The sequence below is a fragment of the Muntiacus reevesi genome, chromosome 2 (genome assembly GCF_963930625.1).
Source record: "Muntiacus reevesi chromosome 2, mMunRee1.1, whole genome shotgun sequence".
In the NCBI taxonomy this organism is placed as follows: domain Eukaryota; kingdom Metazoa; phylum Chordata; class Mammalia; order Artiodactyla; family Cervidae; genus Muntiacus; species Muntiacus reevesi.
Genome location: NC_089250.1, coordinates 126,457,943 through 126,463,703, shown reverse-complemented (window position 1 = coordinate 126,463,703; position 5,761 = coordinate 126,457,943). Strand labels below are relative to the sequence as shown.

At 37.9% G+C, this 5,761-nt stretch overlaps 1 non-coding gene across 1 annotated transcript; it reads left to right on the top strand.

The window, feature by feature from the left end:
• Positions 1 to 2,124: 2,124 nt before the first annotated feature.
• LOC136162109 (U6 spliceosomal RNA) lies at positions 2,125 to 2,231 on the top strand. The gene has a single exon (XR_010661957.1). It is a non-coding gene; the product is annotated as a U6 spliceosomal RNA (small nuclear RNA).
• Positions 2,232 to 5,761: the final 3,530 nt, after the last annotated feature.

Sequence of the window (5,761 nt, the reverse complement as noted above, 5' to 3'; positions counted from 1 at the left end):
GTGGAGTTTTTAAAAATATTTTAAATTGATTTGGGTCCTCTTCTGGGATATAATTTAGTTCATTGATTATGCTGATCCTCTGAATTCTTGTTTTCAACTTTAAACTTGATTAGTTGTGGACTAAATTCTATCAGAGCGGGACTAGAACAGTCTTTATTCTATGGTTAATTTGCTATTTTCCTAAGGATTCTACCAGTCTATAGAACTTTCTGAGAGCTGCCACAAAATAACTCTCACAAACTAGGTGGCTCAAAACAACAGAGATATATTTCCTCACAATTTGGGAGGCTAAAATTAAAGAATCAGGTGTCATAAGGGTCATAGTCTCATAATTGCTGGCAATCCCTACCATTCCTTAGCTTGCAGCTACAAACTCCAATCTCTCCCTTCATTGCCCCTTGGAGGTTTTTCCCTCAGCGTGTCTCTGTCCTCACAGGACATTCTCTTCTCTATGTGTGTTTGTCTCTGTGTCTCCACTCTTCTTATAAGGACACCAATACAGTATAACTTCATTTTATATCTTACTGAATCTGCAAAGACCCCATGTCCAAATAAGTTCACTTTCACAGAACCAGAAGTTAGGGCTTCAGCAGAACTTTCTGAGGTATACAATTCATCCCACAGTACAGCTGTTCCATATCTAGGATGGCTTTGCATTATAATCAGTGGGAGATGGGCAAATTTTGAGTATATTTGATATATAAAGATTAACTATTCCTTTCTGTGATTCTTTTCCTGGCATTGGTAGTTTCCTGAAAACACTGCATAGATCAGTACTCAGCTAAAGACCTCAGAGAACCCCTCTGCAACCACCAGAGTTCTTTGTAGGCCACTTCCGTTCCTTTCTACTGTCTTACAAATTCCAACTGCTTTGACTTCTGAAACTTCAATCTCTACTTCTCCAACTCAGTGCAATCTCCAGGTTCTATTTGGGTCCTCACTTTGCCTAATAGAGCCTAGAATTATTTTCCAAACAGTAGCCTGGAACACTCGAAGAAATCTATTCACGTCTCGATAACCGTCCTTTACTTCCTATTTGCCTCTTCCTATTGGACACAGTGCATCTCTGCCCGTCCTCCCCATCCCGAGACCCTCACCTAAGCCCGTCACAAGCCCAAAGTCATATAACACACCCCGGGAGCTAACTGCCCCTTTTGCCTTCTTGGGAAACCCCACGCTCCACTCACCTGTATTAGACTTTGGCCTCAGTATATCGGCATCTCACATGGTGCTCAAAGGACCACATTTCCTGATGCAGGAGCTTGGGTGAAGAGTCTAGATCCCCAGCAGACTACTGGCAACTCGGCTGGGTCAGAAACAGAGAGTAATGACCTGAGGCTCCTCTTAGGAAGAGAGGCGACCATGGTCTCCCACACAAGTCAGATATACCTCTCAGCAGCCAGGAGAAACAACTGAACCAAGGGTGTGCAGTGGAACGGCATGGGCCGGGGTGTCCTGGTCTTGGACTTGGCTGATATAAAATTGCGACTCCAGAAACCCTCATCACTGTCCTGGCCTGGAAAGCTAAAGATGTGGGGCCTAAGCATGACCCATTCACTCTCCTGCTCTGGAAAATGGCCGCCAGTCTGGCAGCTACAAGGCCTGTTTTCACCTGTCCAGGCGCCTCTGCGGAGGCTCTGCCCCGACTCTGCGGGTGGGGGACAGCATCCATGAGGATCGGGATTTGTTTCATAGGTGATGTGAACCAGGCTCTTTACAGGTGAGTCTTGGAGGAAGGCCTCTGGAACTTGAGACTTCTGGACGTTTCTCGCCTCAGGACTCCCCTTACGTGGCGTGTACCTAGAATTCTCCAAATCCCGTGAGATCCAGCGTCCTTTGGGAAGAATGATTGCGGAGCAGCTCATAGCACCTGGTTCTTCCGGAATTCTCTGAGCTCTTGATGGCTCTGTGCATCCAAGCCCATCTTCACCCCACCTCTCCATCAGGACCCACAATTAACCCTCCCCACACCCAAAGCCTCACAGCACACCTTGTGGGCTCTAACTGAGCCCTGTTTGCCTTCCTGGAAAACCTACACGCCACCCACCTGGACCAGGATTGACCCCTGCCTGTGGTCAGCGGTGTCCTCATTAGTGCTCAAAAGAGAACATTTCAGCATTTCCTGTGTTTACTTCAGCAGCACAAATGCTAAAATTGGAAGGATACAGAAAAGATTAGCATGGCTTCTGTGCAAGGATGACACACCTATTCATCAAACGTTCCTTTTTTTTTTTTTTTTTTTTCTTGTTTACTAATTGGTTAAGGCAGAAGGGCATTTCTGTTATTTTTCTAGAACCATAATACAAGTCATAAGGGCATATCTTAAGACTGAGATTTTTTTTCTATTGCTTTATATAATTAGTACTAAACTTATACTTCCATTTTGAATTGTCAGTAATCAGTGCAAGGAAATCTTTTCTGCGCCTTGATTTTATGACTTCCCTTAATATTTGCTGTATATATGTTTCTTGAAAATATTTCTTAGACAAATATATCCATATTTCTTGTGTTCTATGCTGAAATTTAGTGAAAAACTATTTTATAACTACTTAGTAAAAATATTAATGAGAGAAGGTAGTATTGGCGTATGCTGGCATACTACACTAAACAATTTCTTATCAATAAAATTATTTATTGCAGTATATTTAATATAATAAAATTGACTAAGTTAATTAGAAATGTTCATATTCACCAGTAGCAAAATGTTAGTAGCACCCCTTATCTCTAGGAGATAAATTCAATGAATCTCCTGCTATGTCAGCATATAAACATAATACTGGCAATGAATATAATAGGTCTTAGATATGTCATACATATGTGACTCTAGGAGCCTCCAGGCTCCTCTATCCATGGGATTTTCCAGGTAAGAATATTGAAGTGGGTTGCATTTCCTTCTCTAAGTGTGTTATAGGATAACCTAATAATAAATATATGATCAGATAAATTGATAATAGTGACATGCCTATCTGTTAGCATATAGTATATGATTGTAACTTTGCTAAAACTTTAGAAATGACTTTGCTGAAAAGATTTTTAACCCAATAAGACAGGTTTGATAACATTTACTATTAACTTGCAATTATTTTTCACAAATAAAACAGAGACCCCATAGGATACTGATTTACTTTCACTTTATATACAGTGTTAATAAACTTGGATATTTGGATTTCCAGAGCTTCCAAATAAAACAAGATAGCTCACTAAAATGGCAGGGGAATTGAAGAATTAAAAAGTGATATTTTAAATTAATAGAATAGATTAAAATTCTACATAACTTTGACTCAACAATCCCTACGAGCATAACATGAATCAGCATTACTCACATTACTCTCTAAAGTGTCACTTATTTTTATCACTGTTATAGCAGAGTATTACAAACTTGTATATTTCTTTGACAAAGAGTCAAATAAAATAACAATAAATACAACATGGCATTGCCATTATACCCATCTGAAAAAAGCAACAATTGCTTTGTCAATTCCTAGACAAGTTGAAATAACTTCTGGCACAAAAGAGAATAACATTTTGTCTAAAAATTTACATGTGTGTCATTATGTCGGAATTTCAGGAAAATGTAAAAATACACATATGCTTTCATATGAGCAATGCATTGCAGAAGAAATAGCTAGATTTAAATTTTCATATTAGTAGGTGGCTAAACTGATACAATTTTCACAGGCTCATTAATAACAAAAGATCTACAAAGTATTAATTTCTTCACATCAATAAAAATGTATGAAGCAATAAATCATACCCTAAGCTTGTTATCTATCATTAATTGATTTAAAAATCTGTTTCTAAATTCAAATTGAATTTCTAAACTGAATTTATTGAATAAATCATTTTGCCAATGGAGAAACTGTCCTGTAAATATCATACTCCATGTGTAACATTGGTTAGCTTTATTATTTCCCTGACATTCCCCACATTTTACATAGGAAAATTTTAGTGATACATATTATTTCACCATTTCTGGTGCTCTTATCCAATCTACTTTTAAAAATTCACAGTAATGCAGAACTGATGAATTGAGACATTTTGTTTTAGGCTGATCTTGCATTTTTAGATACTGAACCTACTTTCATTGACAGTTTATAGCAGAATGGCTGAAAACGTTCTAGCTATAATATTTTGAATTTATTTTTAGTCTTATCATTGTTCTTGGGCTAATATATTGAACTAATAAATTATTGCCAATGCAGAAGACATGAGATGCAGGTTTGATGCCTGAGTCATGGGAGATCCCCTGGAGTAGTAAATGGCAACCTCCAGTATTCTTGCCTGGAAAATTCCATGGACAGAGGAGCCTGGTGAGCTACAATCCATGGGGTCACAAAGAGTCAGACATGACTGAGCATGTACTTTTCTCCTTTTACGATTCAGAAAGTAGCTATTAGATATGAAGTTTATAAATTACACATAGCAAAACTGAACCCAAGCTTTATAAGACAAATGAGAAATATGGAAAATTTTGTTCAAATAATTAGTTCCAGATTTATTGGAATTTACTACCAAAAAAATCACAATAGATTACACTTGTAGCACCTTTTCTTTATCCTGAAGGAAAACAAATCAATTATTTTATTCCTCTATTTCACATAGTTCAATAAACTTAAAGCCTAATCTTACTTTAAAAACCTTCCTTCCAAATGAAAAGGTCACAGAAATTGTACTAATACAAAGGGATTGTACAAACTGTTGGTATTTAGTTTTCTGCAGCTAATCATCCTGATATAAAATGTAACCTGAAAATCTCTGTAAACTTTCATGAAACTGGGTTTTACATTGTGGCTGTACATGTGAGCACTATGGCAAAAATAATTTCCAATCTATGTGTTTCATCTCTTACCAAGTGATTTTTAACAATAATATATTATTTAACCTTGTACTTTGTAAGCACCATTATACAGCATTATAGAATTTATTTTCTATCCTAAATTGTTTCTTGTGTGTGTTTGTGCATGCTCAGTCACGTCTGATTCTTTGTGACCCCATGGATTATACCCCACCAGGCTCCTCTGTCCATGGAATTTTCCAGGCAAGAATACTGGAGTAGGTTGCCATTTGCTACTCCAGGGGATCTCTCCTGACTCAGGCATCAAACCTGAATCTCTTGTGTCTCCTGCATTGGCAGGCAGATTCTTTACCACTGTGCCACCTACTTACTGGGAAGGTGGACAAAAGTGTTGACTGAGTGTCAGGTCCATCTCTGTTCACATCCCTTATGTTCATTTACTCCATTGGCTTTATTTTCTCAGTTGGATGTGTAACTGTGCTCACCTGCTTCTTAATTTGCCTCTCCACCATGCCCTAAACTACCCAGTAATAGATATAATTGTAGTCCAATTATGCTTTGATTCTGGAGAGAGGGTTGTCTTGATGATTTAGGAAAGACCTGCAGGACTTTCAGGGTGTCATGCATCTACTAAGCTTCAAACTTCCCTCTTCCTCTGAATGCTAAAGCTTTAGCTGATAATATAGAATTTAAAACTTGAGGTTATTTAATAAATTAAGCATCATATTTCAAGAAACAAAAGATGATGAACCACAGGATAGGTAACACTTGATTCCTATGGGCAGTGCTTTGGAGCGGCCTGTCCATCCCTCTTCCATTGGAGTTAGATCAATTAAATCAGACTTCATGGAAATAAATTGGATTAATGTTATGTAGAAAGAAACAGCCACTTCTCCATCTCATACACAGTGAATATAAATGACAGTGGTAGCTTTAAGACAATAAGAGACCACAAGGGAAGAAAAA